This window comes from Capsicum annuum, chromosome 3 (assembly GCF_002878395.1).
Source record: "Capsicum annuum cultivar UCD-10X-F1 chromosome 3, UCD10Xv1.1, whole genome shotgun sequence".
Classification (NCBI taxonomy): Eukaryota; Viridiplantae; Streptophyta; class Magnoliopsida; order Solanales; family Solanaceae; genus Capsicum; species Capsicum annuum.
The window spans coordinates 253,351,400-253,368,427 of record NC_061113.1 but is presented as its reverse complement, the minus strand read 5'-3'; positions in this window follow the sequence as shown (position 1 = coordinate 253,368,427).

The window sequence follows — 17,028 nt, the reverse complement described above, 5'->3', positions numbered from 1 at the left end:
CACCAAGTGGATGAAAACAACTTGCTCCTCAAGAGTTGTGTCCACCAATCATCTAAATGTAAGTGTTCGCCAACATCTCCTTGTAGACACCTAATTCTGTCCCTCCCGAAGACCCAAGTTACACATTTTTATCCCTGTTTTATCACGTGCCTTCACCTGTATGATTATATCCCATAAAAATACAAAAAATAACAAACCCACTAACAAACCTAATTCCCAAATATTCTTTTGTAACAAAATTAACCACCCCTCCTATCAATTTTGGACAACACATCACTACCCCATGCCCCATACCCTACCCCACTTACCCTACCTTAATACCCACCCTCACCTCATATATACACACATACACACACAAAAAAAAAAATTAGACCTCCAGCATACAGAAAAAATAGACTCTCACTCTCTCTCTCAACAAACTTCGCCGACGACCCCTCTCCTCTCCTCTCCATCGGCATCCATGGCAAACGCTGGCTAGCTCAGCACCGACTAGCTTTTCTTTCCCTCTCCCTCGACCGCCACGCATTCAGCAGGCTCTACTCTCTCTCTCTCCAAAAACTAAAAGGAGAAGCGGCGCTGCCTCTCTGTTCGACCAACGACGGCAGCAATAACGCCGTCATCACCGTCTTCCTCCCCTCGAAACCAACATCCCGCCCCAACAAACCAGAGAAAACCTCCGTCGCCAGCAAAACAGTCCGCCTCCCTCTATCGCCGGCGAAACAGTCCACCTCTCTCCACGTCGTCGCCGCCGTCGACCAGAGAAGAGAGCTCTCGCCATTAACATAGCCACCGTTTTCTTAACTGAACAAACCTCACCCAGTCCCGTAACCCCCAAAATCTCGATATACCTCTCAATTTTCAGGCAAAAACCCCACCAGAAAACACCCAACATTTCTCCGTTACTATTTCGATGCGTCCATCGGAAGAAAAACGACATTATTGATCTTATTTTCTTAAATTTAATCCGAAACAGGTTCCTTGTCGCTATTCCGTTTGAATTTGCATCTCGTTTTAGCCAGTTGGGTATTCTTCGTGGGTTTTCATACTGGTTTTGGGAAACTTGGTTACTGTTTTGGTTTCGGGGTTTCGGATGGAATTTCGAAGGTTATCGGGATGGAGTTGGATCATAGTCTGAATTTTGGTACTCTCTGAGGTTCCGGGATGGCTCTTATTTCTCTTATTAAAATCAATCGAAAGCTCTTGAGGCCCATCTCTTTACTCCCGTACTTTTTTCTTTATTCTATTTTGTTGAAATGGCTATGATTGTGAGTTAGGTGATTGTAATTGTTTGATGTTGTTGATGTTATGATCACGTGCTTGGTAATGTGACTCCGGTGGTACGATGTGAGAATTTGATTAGTTTTAGTGGTGCGATTGATTAAAAGGAATTTTGGGGAGGGAATAAAAAAAAAAGTGATAAAAGTGAATATTATGATATTTTTGATACATTGTTGATGTTGAATGTGATATGTCGTCGAGCGGGTAGGCAAACAGTAAGCTCGGGTAGGCAAGTTTAGAATTGGTGTAGTGTTGGAATGTTTGGAATATTTGTTGAATGTTTTGTTTATCGTATTTGAAAAGTGTATTTATTTAACTAAGGAATGCCCCGAGGTAATTTGTATTTACTCACCGGCGAATGCCCCAAAGAATTTTGTACGCAAAGAATGCTCGTGATCAAGGCCCGAGGCATCGGGTAAAGCATAGTTTAGGACTAGTGTAGGTTATTTCAGTATTTTTACTTTGGGTTGTAATAATTGGACTGGACTTTACATTTTGTTTTGTTTTGTTTATTTTTTGATTATTTTGCATGCTTTTGTGTGGTTTATACATTTCGTAATGCCAAACAATAGTTGATACACTCTACCAAGCGACCGTGGTTGAACCACGGGATCGAGAGGTGCCTAATACCTTCCCCTCAGTCAACAAAATTTCTTAGCCGAAATCTCTGTTCGCAAACCAGTTTAAAGAGTCAAATGGTTTTGGAAAGGATTATCTAACGGTGACTTGGCACACCAGACTATGCCAAGTGGCGACTCTGAATAAAAAATGTTAATAATCCTTTTCCGAAACAAATTTTCATTTCTTGTCACTTAAATAATAAAACCCTTTTCAAACATTAAAATATAACAAATTTTTAGAGTACGTCAAAAAAGGGGTGTGCCAGCTTCTGGCGACTCTCCTAGGGAGAGTATGAGAATTCGAGCTATTTTGGAGTCGTATCGGCTTTGTTTGGCATTACGAGTGTATAAGCATTGTTTGTGATTTTGTTTGTGTTATTGTTTTCACTTTTGTGCGTTTTTCGTGCTCTTTGTTTGTAGTATTTAACCTATGTGTTACCGATTTATATCTATCATCATGTGTCCACCCCCCGGCCTTCTTTCTGCAATAAGTCCGTAGTACACGTGTTGTACACGACCTCTAGTTGAGTCACCCTTATTCTAGAGAGGGAGCCGTCGGTGTTATGGAGTAGGTCGAAAGCAAAGTAGCCACTATCGACCATACGCTCCCCCGAACAGCCTTGTTAGTAAACCACAACGTAGGTCAGCCTTTAGGTCATGCTTATGTGCATCATACGGAGACCTAGCAGGACCCACATGGCCCTTTGTAGGAGATTCACCTCTAAAGCATTCCTACATGCTAACTGCTGCATTTTTTAAGGGTAACGTGGTCATTTGATGGACTGATTTTTGAAAAACAAAATTAAAAAAAAATAAAATAAAATTTTTAGGAGTAAGGTGCGTAGGCAAAAACGAAAAAGAAAAAAAATAGAAAAGTGAGTCGAAAAGAATGAAAAAAAAAATGTCGTAGTTTATTTTCGAATTCTTTATGGCTTTTGTTCTTCATGATCCAAAAACTCAAAAAGATTTTTTTACGTTTTACATTTGTCTTCTCAAAGTTTCGTAAATTCGAAAAAAAAAAAAAATTTGTTTGCCTTTTCTACTTATTTGTCAAAAACAAAAATACCAACAAAAAAAAAATTTTCTTCATAATTGGTGGTGTCAGTTTTAGTTAAGTGTCTAGCTGAAAATGTTGGTAGTGTCTTTTAAGTTAGGGTCAATTTATCGTTAATTGTCCAATCTGGACGAACTACGCACCCCTGATTCTCCTCTTTCCGGAGTGAGATACGTAGGCAGCCTACTGTTGGTTCGGGGATCTTATTTAAAAAATCCAAAAAAAAAATAATAAAATAAAATTTCTTCACTTTTCATCTAGAGTAGGTGTTTCATACATGTCTTGAAAATAAAAATACAGAAAAAAAAAAGATTTTCCTCAATAGTCGTAGGTTTCATTTTTGGTTGGTCTTATTTCAAAAATCCAAAAAGATTTTCTTCACTCTTCATTTAGAGTAGGTGTTTCATGTACATCTTTAAAAGAAAACAACAAAAAAAAATATTTCCCTTTAATAGGTTCAAGTTTCATTTTCCTATGAAATTCAAAATCAAAAACCCCAAAAGATTTTTCTTTGTTAATCATAGTTTTCATTTTGTATAAGGATGTTAAGCCTAAAACTGAAAAAAAAAAAAAAAAAAAAAAGTGGGCGATGTTTATGCACATGCTGCCCGAACTACGCAAGATCTGATTCATGTACAACATGATACGTAGGAAACCTACTTTTGGGTTCGATCTAATTACTTTATTTCGTTGTTTTTCATTATTTTTCCTCTTTTTAAAGAAAAACAAAAGCCATAAAGAATGATAAAATAAAGGTAGATAACGAGAGAAAAGAAAAAAAATAGAGATGGATACGAAAAAGAAAATATAATAATAATAATAATAATAATAATAATAATAATAATAATAATAATAATAATAAGGAGCGTAGAAAAAGTGTAGACAAAAATCAGGATGATGTTAAAATGACCTCGCTACCCTCAAAAGTTGGTAGAAATGAACATGAATTTAGGACAATTCTACCAATGTGATTCCCATGTTTGTTGTGTGCCCTAATCCTAATGGATTTCGTCTTTGATGAGCATGTTCTTTTAGATAACAGTGGTAGGTTTACAACACTCTGGCTAGTCACCCATACTTTAGTAGATCCAAAGTAAAGCTCGTCATGGCAAGCAGGGAGATTGAAAATTCGCCCATTGACCCGGATCAGGATCACAGGGAAGAAAGTTCTGAACACAATGATGAGGTAGTAAATCTCAGGCAACAATTGATAGATTTACACCGGGCATGGGCCAGCGGAATGCCTCCTCCTCCGCTCCCTAAAGGTCTTGGGAATATCTCTAATTGCCTACCGCTCTCTCAGGCACAATTATCTGCTCCTACTGAGTCACCTGAGCACACGCCCGAATTCACTCCGCGACATTATTACCCTGGCAGTTCTGGTGTGCCCTTGGCAGCTCCCCAATCAGGACCAGCTGCTCAGCCAGCGCCACCGATCACATCGGTATTCGTGGCTTGCCACCACATGAAACTCCCGTATATGCTATGCGTCCCACAATGAGGCTTTCTAGGTCTGCCAGTGAGCCAGTACTGAAGGTTTCAGATAGTCAGTATTATGCCCCAGAGCCTACTTTACAAATGAATGAACCGTATGGGTACACTCAGCCGCCTGCATTTCCATTTGATACGAAGAAACCTGTCGCAACGGAGGAACAAGATATCATAGCCCGGAAATTGAAAAGTTTAGAGCAAGCTATGAGTAATTTGCAAGGAATCGGAGATTATAGGAGTGTTTCCTATAAAGATCTTTGCATGTTCCCAGACATCAACCTCCCCCTCGGTTTTAAGATGCCTAAGTTTGTGAAGTATGCAAGACACGGTGATCCCGTTGCACACTTGAGATGTTATTGCAACCAGTTAGGGCTGTAGGAGGAAAGGAAGAACTGCTCATGGCCTTCTTTGGCGAGAGTCTTTCTGATCTGGCCTTAGAATGGTTTATCGATCGAGATATCGATAAATGGAACAGCTGGGATAATTTGGCTTCTGAATTTGTTCAACATTTTCAGTACAACATCGACCTAATTCCGGACGAAAAATCCTTGGTCAACATGAAGAAAAAGAGCACTAAAGGTTTTAGGGAATACGCGATAAGGTGGCGTGAACAGGCCACCAGGGTAAAGCCTCCAATGAAAGAAAGTAAGTTGGTAGAAGTTTTTATTCAGGCACAGGATGAAATCTATTTTCAACATTTACTTCCAGCAATGGGAAAGTCTTTTATGGAAGTCTTCAAAATGGGGGAGATAATAGAGGACGAAATTAAGATCGGCCGAATAGTGAGTTTTGCTGCTTTAAAAGCCACCACACAAGTGATTGAAGGTGGATCTAGCACATTTGGAGGTAAAAAGAAGAAAGAGGACGTGGCGATTGTTGTAGCTGTAACCCATTCCTATTCCAAAAGACCACCTCGCCCCTATCCCCAATCTCAAGCCCAAGTCTACGCCCAAGCTCCATATATTCCTCCCCACCATTACTACCCTCCACAAAACCCTTTATATTCCATTCCACCACCCCCGTACCCAGTATATAGCGTGCAGCCATATGCCCAAACTCCTTCTTACCCGCAGTGGCGCACGCAAGCTCCACAAAATCACCCATTCACTCCACCAAATTACCAAAACCCCTCCAGACCCAGTTTTCAACCTAGGCCCGAGGATAAGAAGGAGAAGGTGATCAAAAATAAATTCACGCCTATTGGGGAGTCATATGCTAGCTTGTTTGATAAGTTGAGAAAGTTGAAGGTTTTAAGCCCAATTCAAGGAAGGCTTTTAAATCCACCGCCGAGGAATCTCGATTATTCTTTAAGGTGTGCGTACTATTATGACATGCCAGGCCATGATATCGAGAAATGCTGGCATTTAAAAAGAGCTGTCCAAGATTTAATTGACACAAATCTAATGCTGGTCCAGGCCCCGGAAGGTCCAAACATTAACCAGAATCCGCTGCCAACCCATGCTGAAGCCAATATGTTAGTATTGATATATGATGGGAAAGAGTCTTCGAGGGGTTATAAGCCTATTGTCAAGATACAGACCATTGAGAAAAAATTGGTAAATGTAGCGGATTCTTTGAAAGCAATGGCATTGAGCCAGGAATGAATGAGAGAAGATAAAGCCCAAGAAAGCACAAAGAAACCCCTGATCACAGTACAGGGCACCAGAAGGTATGTTGCTTTAAGTCAGGATAAACCTAAGTTGACAGTAGTGGGAGCTTTGAGTCAGACCATTTTGATGGTGAAAGGAGCACTGGCAATGCCTATTGTCCTCAAACTAGTGACCCAACCTTCGATAGTTGATACGAAAAGGGTTCCCTGGAATTATGGGCGGACTGTGATGACCTATCACGGGAAAGAGGTTGTGGAAGATGTAGATGAGGTAGGAGGTTTGACTAGGTCAGGAAGATGCTTCGTGCCTGAAATCTTAAGAAAGTCCAAGCCAACCGTCATCTATCAAAAATCCTATCACCGACGAAGAAGCCAAAGAATTTTTGAAAAAGATAAAATTGCCAAAGTATTCAATATTAGACCAGTTGAAGAAAACCCCTGCTCAAATTTCCCTTTTATCTTTGTTGTTCCACTCCAAGGAGCATCGTGATGTCTTACTGAAGGTATTAAATGAAGCATATGTTCCAAGGGAGATTACAATCAACCAACTTGAGAAAATGGTTGGAAAAATCTTTGAGGTCAATCGGATCAGGTTTTCTGACAATGAATTGCCTGTTGAAGGTACAGGGCATAACCGGGGCCTTTACATTACAGTGAAGTGTGAAGATTTCTACGTCACTCATGTTATGATTGATGGAGGTTCAGGTGCAAATATCTGCCCTATTTCTACTTTGGAAAAGTTGAATATTGGTGCTGACAGGATCAGGCCCAACAATGTATGTGTTAGGGCTTTCGATGGTTCAAAATCAAATTCCATTGGCGAAATAGAACTAATGTTGACCATAGGGCCTGTTGAGTTTGCCATAAAGTTTCAAGTATTGAATGTAGACTCCTCTTACAATCTGTTATTGGGAAGGTCGTGGATCCACAAGGCCAAGGCGATTGCATCTACACTGCACCAAATGATTAAGTTTGAGCATGACAGGCAAGAAGTAGTTATTCATGGTGAAGGAGATTTTTTAGCCTACGAAGATTCTCCCTTGTCTCTTATTGAAGCGAATAACATAGAGGAGACATTCGTCTACCAAATTTTTGACACAGTGCCAGTGAATCGTATCCTTGAATGGAAGGCTATACCGGGACCGCAATTGTCTTCTGCTTCTATCATAATAGTGAGTGAACTTTGGAAATACGGATTTGAGCCAGGAAAGGGTTTGGGAGCATCTCTGCATAGTATAGTTCGTCCCATATGTCCGAGTGAGAACATGGGCACGTTAAGATCTGAAGAAATCCAAGGAAAGGAAAAAGGAAACATGGTCACTCCCTCACCCAATGCCACTACTCAGTGAATCATTTGTCAAGAGCGGTGTCACGAAGCATGTGGAATTTGAAGATGAATTGGTTGATGACTTCCAGAACCTTTTTATTGAAGTTGATATGGTCAAAGCAGGAGAAGGTACCAGTATGGCAGACGTGCAATTCATAGGTCCAGCTGTCCAGCTCAAGAATTGGGAAGTCACTTCTCTCCCCATCAGGAGGGAGTTTTGGTAGTTTATTTTGTTTTTCTTTCTGTTTATCCGAGTTATTTCAGGGTTGTAAGTCGGATTTTAGTTTGTTTATGTTATGTTGGCATCTATGTTTAAACCCTTCTATCTTTTATTTAATTAAATGCAATGTCCCTTTTGTTCCGTGTCTAATATATTTTGTTTTTCTTTCTTACACAATTCTCTTTATGCTAATTCTAATGACATGACATGCATGCGGAATTTTCAGCCTGATCATAAAATCCAAACCAGTCAAGATATAATGAAGCAGGATGGGGAATATGATGAAGAAGAAGCACTAAAAAAAATAAGCAAAGAGTTGAAACAGTTTGAAGACAAACCGAATCCTAATTTGAATGAGACGGAGCCAATAAATCTAGGGGATTAGGAAGATGTTAGGGAAACTAAAATCAGTGTACATGTTTTGCCACAGCTAAAAGATTAAATGATTTAAGCATTAATGGATTATAAGGATGTTTTTGCATGGTCTTATGATGATATGCCTGGTTTAAGCACTGAATTAGTGGCTCACAAATTGCCAACTGATCTCGCGTTCCCTCCTATCAAACAGAAGTTGAGGAAGTTTAAAATGGATGTAAGTATTAAAATTAAAGAGGAAATCATGAAACAACTTAAAGCCAAAGTAATTCGAGTAGCTCGCTATCCCATGGGTTATCCAATTTTGTTCCCGTACCAAAGAAGGATGGAAAAATTCGAGTGTGTGTTGATTACCGTGATTTGAACAGAGTCAGTCCGAAAGATGATTTTCCACTACCCAACATTCACATTTTGTTAGACAACTGTGCTAAACATGAGGTTGCCTCTTTTGTGGATTGCTATGCTGGATATCACCAGATCATTATGGATGATGAAGACGCGGAGAAGACATCTTTTATCACACCATGGACGATGTGATTATTAAGTCAAAAAGTAAGGCCGACCATGTTAAGGATTTAAGAAAGTTCTTTGAAAGGCTTCGCAGGTATAATCTCAAACTTAACCCGGCAAATTATGTATTTGGAGTTCTGTTTGGAAAGCTATTGGGGTTTGTAGTCAGCCATCGAGGAATTGAATTAGATCCCTCAAAAATCAAAGCCATTCAGGATTTGCCCCCGCCCAAGAATAGAACGGAGGTGATGAGTTTGCTTGGTAGACTGAACTATATTAGTAGGTTTATTGCTCAATGCACAACCACTTGTGAGCCCATATTTAAGTTGCTGAAAAAGAGTGCTGCGGTAAAATGGACTGAAGAATGTCAAGAAGCGTTCGATCAAATCAAAAGATATTTGTCAAATCCGCCAGTGCTGGTACCCCCGGATCCGAGTAGGCCTTTGATCTTATATTTATCAGTCATGGACAATTCTTTCGGTTGTGTCCTGGGTCAACATGATGTCACAAGCAAAAAGGAGCAGGCTATTTATTATCTTAGAAAGAAGTTCACCGCATATGAGGCCAGGTATACTCTTCTTGAAAGGACGTGTTGTGCCCTAACTTGGGTAGCACAGAAGTTGAAGCATTATCTCTCATCCTATACTACTTATCTCATCTCCCGTATGGATCCTTTGAAGTATATCTTTCAGAAGCCTATGCCAACAGGTCGATTAGCAAAGTGGAAAATATTGCTTACCGAGTTCAACATTGTATATGTGACTTGAACTGCCATGAAAGCCCAAGCCTTGGCAGATCATCTTGCTGAGAATCCCATTGATGAAGAGTACGAGCCATTAAAGACATATTTTCCTGACGAAGAAGTGTCGTGTGTCGATGAAGTCATTATAGATGCTGATCCAGGTTGGAGGTTATTCTTCGATGGAGCTGTCAATATGAAAGAAGTCAGAATAGGTTTGGTTCTTATCTCTGAATTGGGACAACATTTCCCGGTAATAGCACAACTTTGATTATACTATACTAATAATATGGCAGAGTATAAAGCCTACATTCTTGGTTTGAGGTTAGCTGTTGATATGGGAGTCCAGGAATTATTGGTATTGGGAGATTCAGATTTTCTCGTCCATCAAATTCAAGGCGATTAGGAGACACGAGATTTGAAGCTCATCCTGTATCGACAATGCTTACAGGAGCTATGTCAACGGTTTGTGTTAGTAAAATTTAGGCATATTCCAAGGATTCGTAATGAAATTGTTGATGCTTTATCCACTCTGTCTTCAATGCTCCAACATCCTGACAAAGCCTATATCGATCCAGTGCATATACAAAGTCGTGATTAGCATACTTACTGTAATGCGGTTGAAGAAGAGTTTGATGGAGAACCCTGGTTCTTGGATATCAAGCGGTACATTCAATCAGGAGAATACCCAGCATATGCCACCAACGATCAAAAGAGGACTATTAGGCTTTGGCTAGTGGATTTTTCTTAAGTGGGGGAATCTTGTATAAGAGGACCCCAGATCTGGGACTTTTACGGTGTGTAGATGCAAAATAAGCCTCGGCAATCATGGTTGAAATACACTCTGGAGTATGCGGGTCACACATGAACGGCATGTCTTGTCAAAGAAGATTCTTCGAGCAGGTTATTACTGGCCTACTATGGAAAGGGATTTTATTCAATTTGTTTGAAAGTGTCATCAATGTCAGGTACATGGTGATCTGATACGATCTCCTCCTATTGAGTTGCATGAAATGGCCACTCCATGGCCGTTCGTGGCTTGGGGAATGGATGTGATTAGACCGATTAAGCCGAAGGCATCAAATGGGCATAGATTGATTTTGGTAGCCATTGACTACTTCACAAAGTGGGTAGAAGCAGTAACTTTCAAGTCAGTGACAAAGAAGGCTGTGGTAGATTTTGTTCATGCCAATATCATTTGTAGATTTGGAATTCCTAAGAGGATCATTACAGACAACTCTGCCAATCTCAATAGTCATTTGATGCAAGAAGTATGTCAACAGTTTAAGATCGCACATCAAAATTGTACTCCATATCGCCCAAAGGCCAATGGTGCTGCAGAAGCTGCTAATAAGAATATAAAAAAGATATTGCGAAAAATGGTACAAGTGTCTAGACAGTGGCGTGAAAAGTTGCCGCTTGCATTACTAGGTTATCGCACCACTGTTCGCACTTCAACATAGGCAACTCCATATTTATTGGTGTATGGGACAGAAGCAGTCATCCCTACAGAAGTTGAAATTCCCTCTCTTCGAGTCATTGTAGAAGCAGAGATTGATGATGACGAATAGGTAAAAACCCGACTAGAACATTTGAGTTTGATGGAGGAAAAAAGGCTAACGTCTGTGTGTCATGGCCAGTTGTATCAGAGAAGGATGGCTCGAGCATATAACAAAAAGGTCTATCCCAGGAATTTTGAAGTTGGTCAGTTGGTATTGAGACGTATCCTTCCTCACCAGGTTGAAGAGAAAGGAAAGTTCTCCCCTAACTGGCAAGGTCCTTTCGTTGTGAAGAAAGTGTTGCCCAATGGAGCCTTATATTTGACAGATATTGAAGGCAAAATGGCAGAAATGGCTATCAATGCTGATGTGGTCAAAAGATATTATGTATGATATTTGATCCTTTGTTGATTTTATTGCATGTTTAGTTCTTGTATTTTTGAAGATTGACATGATGAAGGCATTTTATTCTTCTATCCAAACATGGTGTCATCCTTTGTTTACCCATTTGAGCTTCGTTTTATTTTTATTTCATATCCCTCTTTTGGAATCAGAATAGAGTCAAAGATAAATGTCAAGAAAATAAGAATAAAAGAAAGAGTTCGAAAAAAAATCAATCAAAATCAAATCAAAACAAAGAACAAGCTGATGGAACTACGTCCGACCTGATTCTCCTCTCTCGGGAGTGAGATACGTAGGCTGCCCTATTTCGGGCTCGGTCCAACCAAATAAAGATTTAAAATTCACCCAGTCAACAAAATTGGGGCGTGAGTTAATGTGTTGTTTGAGTCAATTCCAAAAGTTGTAAGTCCCACCCCCACTTCAAGTATCATTTGAGCCCCTTACCATCTTTTCTAACCTTAACCAAAAGCCAAGTTACAACCAAAGAAAGTCCTTCAGATCAATTTTTGATAATATTAAGGCTAAGCATGCAATGGATATAGTGATACATTGTGAAGTACCACTTGTCTCCTTCAGCATAAGAAATCAGGAAAGAAATACAAAAATGAGAGAGTCTTGTTGGTGAAAACCCCCGTGGGCATCATAAGGCGATGGTGAGTTAAGAGAAATACAAAAATGAGAGAGTCTTATTGGTGAAAACCCCCGTGGGCATCATAAGACGATGGTGAGTTAAGAGAAATACAAAAATGAGAGAGTCTTATTGGTGAAAACCTCTGTGGGCATCATAAGGCGATGGTGAGTGGAGAGAAATACAAAAATGAGAGAGTCTTATTGGTGAAAACCTTTGCAGGCACCATAAGACGATGGTGAGTGAGAGAAATAAAAATGAGAGAGTCTTATTGGTGAAAACCCTCACGGGCACCGTAAGGCGATGGAGAGTTCAAGAGAAAAGCGAAAAGTGAAAAAAAAGAGATTTGTTGACGAAAGTCTTTTAAGATGTCTTCAATCGAATGTAATGTATGAGTCCAATGGATTTGAAGAAGCGGCTCAGCGGCAAAAGGCACGAGCTCAACAACAAATGGGGAGTTTGGATAGAAAGATCAGGTAGCTCAATCCAAAATGCATGTCATACTCATTGGAGTTGGTGGTCGTATTCAGATAAGTTTTCTTTTTGGAATATGGGACATTGCCCTTTTCTTTCATTTACATATTCATGCTTTTTGTCTTTTTATGTTATTTATCAAAATAAAAGTCACCATCATTTCTTTACATTTTAAGTCAAGTCTGTGTCAAAACAAGCAAGAAAGTATTTCAAAATTTACTACCAGTCTTTCCAATTATATGAGAAAAAGCCAAGGAACAGCACAGGAAAAATATGATCATAATTCAACACGAAGCAAAGGAAGTCTCTCAATCGACAGGCTATTGGATTCGTAAAAACATTCAGATTTGGAAAAAGTGCACCTCAGGGGCATGGTAAAATGGAAACCCATTGTTCGAGCCAGCACTCACTTCCCTCAATATGGATCCAGGTCAATGATGCGGCAAGACAGGGCAGGTGTTAGCAATTTGGAAGAAAGATAAAAGGAATGAGTACTGGGGCAGATACCTGAGAAGCCAAGAGCTGCAAGCCACCACTAAGTTTTTTAACTGACAAATTTTCTTTGCTGAAATAGGGGCAAATTCGCTTCACTTAATTCAGCAACCATTGGAAATGCACATCCATGAGATTTTACTTTCTGTTCAGGACCCTCCTGAAAAATGGGATTTTACTTTATGTTCAAGACCCTCCTAAAAAATGGGATTTTACTTTATGTTCAGGACCCTCCTAAAAAATGGGATTTTACTTTATGTTCAGGACCCTCCTGAAAAATGAGAATTTACTTTCAGTTCAGGACCCTCCTGGAAAATAGGATTTTACTTTCTGTTCAGGACCCTCCTGAAAAAAATGGGATTTTACTTTCTGCTCAGGACCCTCCTGAAAAATGGGAATTTACTTTCTGTTCAGGATCCTCCCAAAAAATGGGATTTTACTTTCTGTTCAAGACCCTCCGTGAAAAATGGGATTTTACTTTCTGTTCAGGACCCTCCTGAAAAATGGGATTTTACTTTATGTTAAGGACCCTCCTAAAAAATAGGATTTGACTTTATGTTCTGGACCCTCCTAAAAAATGGGATTTTACTTTCTGTTCAGGACCCTCCTGAAAAATGGGATTTTACTACGTTCAGGATCCTCCTGAAAAATAGGATTTGAATTTATGTTCAGGACCCTCCTTAAAAATGGGATTTTACTTTCTGTTCAGGACCCTCCTGGAAAATAGGATTTTACTTTCTGTTCAGGACCCTCCTGAAAAAAATAGGATTTTACTTTCTGCTCAGGACCCTCCTAAAAAATGGGAATTTACTTTTTGTTCAGAACCCTCCCGAAAAATGGGATTTTACTTTCTGTTCAGGACCCTCCTAGAAAATGGGACAACGCTTTCAAAAATGAAATACTACTTTACTATAATTTTTGTTTGGGATAATTTTCGTGCTAGTTTTAATTTTGGGTTTTAGGAGCCCGCCTGAAGAACAGGGTGATGAAATAGCAAGTTAGGAGCCCGCCTGAAGAACAGAGTGATGAAATAACAAGTCAGGAGCCCGCCTGGAGAATAGGGTAAAGAAATGAAAAGTCATGAAACAAAGCGAAGTAATTGAAAGCCAAGCAACAAGTTGAAAGAAATGGCAAGTCAGGAGCCCACCTGAAGAATAGGGTGATAAAAGTCGAGTCAAGAGCCAACAGAAGCTGTATAGATTGGATTTTTGTAATTTCATTTATGTTTTAACTTATAATTTTCATTTTGATGTAATGACAGAGCCACGGACCAGAACCTCGACGGAACCTCACTCGACTCTCCAACTTGGTATAGTCCACTTCTCTTCCAATCCTTTGAAATACCCGTGAATTGATTCTTTCATAACTTAGGTAGGAAGGATGTTTTATGTCAAGACCCGGTTGTCCTTCTTCCTTCTGTTTCTTTCTTTAAATAATGGTCGGGTCAAAATTTGGTCTCGCTGTCTACTTCTTTGCCTAAAAACACTTCTTTTTTATATTCAAAGGGGGCATGATGTAGACACCTAATTCTGTCCCTCCCGAAGACCCAAGTTACACATTTTTATCCCTGTTTTACCACGTACCTTCACCTGTATGATTATATCCCATAAAAATACAAAAAATAACAAACCCACTAACAAACCCAATCCCCAAATATTCTTTTGTAACAAAATTAACCACCCCTCCTATCAATTTTGGACAACACATCACTACCCCATGCCCCATACCTTACCCCACCTACCCTACCTCAATACCCACCCTTACCTCATATATACACATATACACACAAAAAAAATCGAACCTCAGCATACAGAAAAAAAAAGACTCTCACTCTCTCTCTCAACAAACTTCGTCGGTGACCCCTCTCCTCTCCTCTCCATCGGCATCCATGACAAACGTCGGCCATCTCAGCACCGTCTAGCTTCTCTTCCCCTCTCCCTCGACCGACATGCATTCAGCGAGCTCCACTTTCTCTCTACTCTCTCTCTCTCTAAAAACTGAAAGGAGAAGCGTCGCCACCTCTCCGTCTGACCAATGACGGCAGCAATAACGCCGTCATCACCATCTTTCTCCCCTCAAAACCAACGTCCCTCCCCAACAAACCAGAGAAAACCTTCGTCGCTGGCGAAATAATCTGTCTCCCTCCGTCGCCGGTGAAACAGTCCACCTCCCTCCACATCGTCGCCGCCGTCGACCAGAGAAGAGAGCTCTCGCCATTAACACAGCCATTGTTTTCTTAACTGAACAGACCTCACCCAGTCCCGTAACCCCCAAAATCTCGATGTACCTCTCGATTTTCAGGCAAAAACCCCACCGGAAAATACCCAACGTTTCTCCGTTACTTTTTTGATGCGTCCATCAAAAGAAAAACGACATTATTGATCTCATTTTCTTAAATTTGATCCAAAACAGGTTCCTTGTTGCTATTCCGTTTGAATTTGTGTCTCGTTTTGGCCAGTTGGGTATTCTTCGTGCGTTTTCGTACTAGTTTTGGGAAACTTGGTTACTGTTTTGGTTTCAGGGTTTCGGATGGAATTTCGAAGGTTATTGGGTTGGAGTTGGATCATAGTCTGAATTTTGGTACTCTCTGAGGTTCCGGGACGGCTCTTATTTCTCTTATTAAAATCAATCGAAAGCTCTTGAGGTCCATCACTTTACTCCCGTACTTTCTTCTTTATTCTATTTTGTTGAAATGTCTATGATTGTGTGTTAGGTGATTGTAATTGTTTGATGTTGTTGATGTTATGATCACGTTCTTGGTAATGTGACTCCGATGGTACGGTGTGAGAATTTGATTAGTTTTAGTGGTGCGATTGATTAAAAGGAATTTTGGGGAGGGAATCAAAAAAAAATTGATAAAAGTGAATATTATGATATTTTTGATACATTGTTGATGTTGAATGTGATATGTCGTCGAGCGGGTAGGAAAACAGTAAGCTCGGGTAGGCAAGTTTAGAATTGGTGTAGTGTTGGAATGTTTGGAATATTTGTTGAATGTTTTGTTTATCGTATTTGAAAAGTGTATTTATTTAACCGGGGAATGCCCCGAGGTAATTTGTATTTACTCACCGGGGAATGCCCCGAAGAATTTTGTACGCAAAGGATGCTCGTGATCAAGGCTCGAGGCATCGGGTAAAGCATAGTTTAGGACTAGTGTAGGTTATTTTAGTATTTTTACTTCGGGTTGTAATAATTGGACTGGACTTTACATTTTGTTTTGTTTTGTTTATTGTTTGATTATTTTGCGTTCTTTTGTGTGGTTTATACATTTCGTAATACCAAAAAATAGTTGATACACTCTACCAAGTGACCGTGGTTGAACCACGGGATCGAGAGGTGTCTAACACCTTCCCCTCGGTCAACAAAATTCCTTAGCCGAAATCTCTATTCGCAAACCAGTTTAAAGAGTCAAATGGTTTTAGAAAGGATTATCTAACGGTGACTTGGCACACCAGATTATGCCAAGTGGCGACTCTGAATAAAAAATGTTAATAATCTTTTTCCGAGACAAATTTTTATTTCTTGTCACCTAAATAATAAAACCCTTTTCGAACATTAAAATATAACAAATTTTTAGAGTACGTCAAAAAAGGGGTGTGACACTCCTAAGATTCATTACTTGTTTTGATCTGCCCTCTTCTTATATCTTTTTTCATCTGAAATTTCATTTTCTATCATACTGTAATTAATTTCTTTTTTTAAGAAAAACAACAATGATATGTCTAGAGTTGGTATTATCTTTAAAAATGTTTTCCGTTACACCATCAATATCTTAAAAGCTTTCATAGAAAATTTTATTTACTTACTGTACTTCAATCCAATTGATGTAGCCTCCTTCTTAGGTCCTGATGTTTCTATCATTCTGGAGCGTAGGAGTCCCAATGCTGTGAATGAGAGTCGAATGATACCCATGACACACCCTTGTGATCCTGCTCTAGATCCTTCCAGGAAGTAAGTATCCTTCATCATGCACCTTAATTACTAACATAAGTTAACACGAGGTAAATTAAACTCCAAAAGAGTTCAAATTCATATCTGTCCTTGCATGGTAGCTTTTTGGATGGCTCATCTTTTCTTGTAGTCAGCTGACTGATTAATCTTTTCTTTTATGGAGGACCTTTCTTTTATGAACTCCACTGGTCTTTTCCCTATTGATTAGTAAGGAAACATATACGATACTTTTTAGTTAATAACATAATGTTGGTTCCCCAAGGAGATGGCGTAGTGTTTAAGACATAGTAGTAACAACTTGGAGATTCTTGGTTTGAATCCAAGCTGCAAAACCAGGTACACCCATCTGGCTTGCCTTG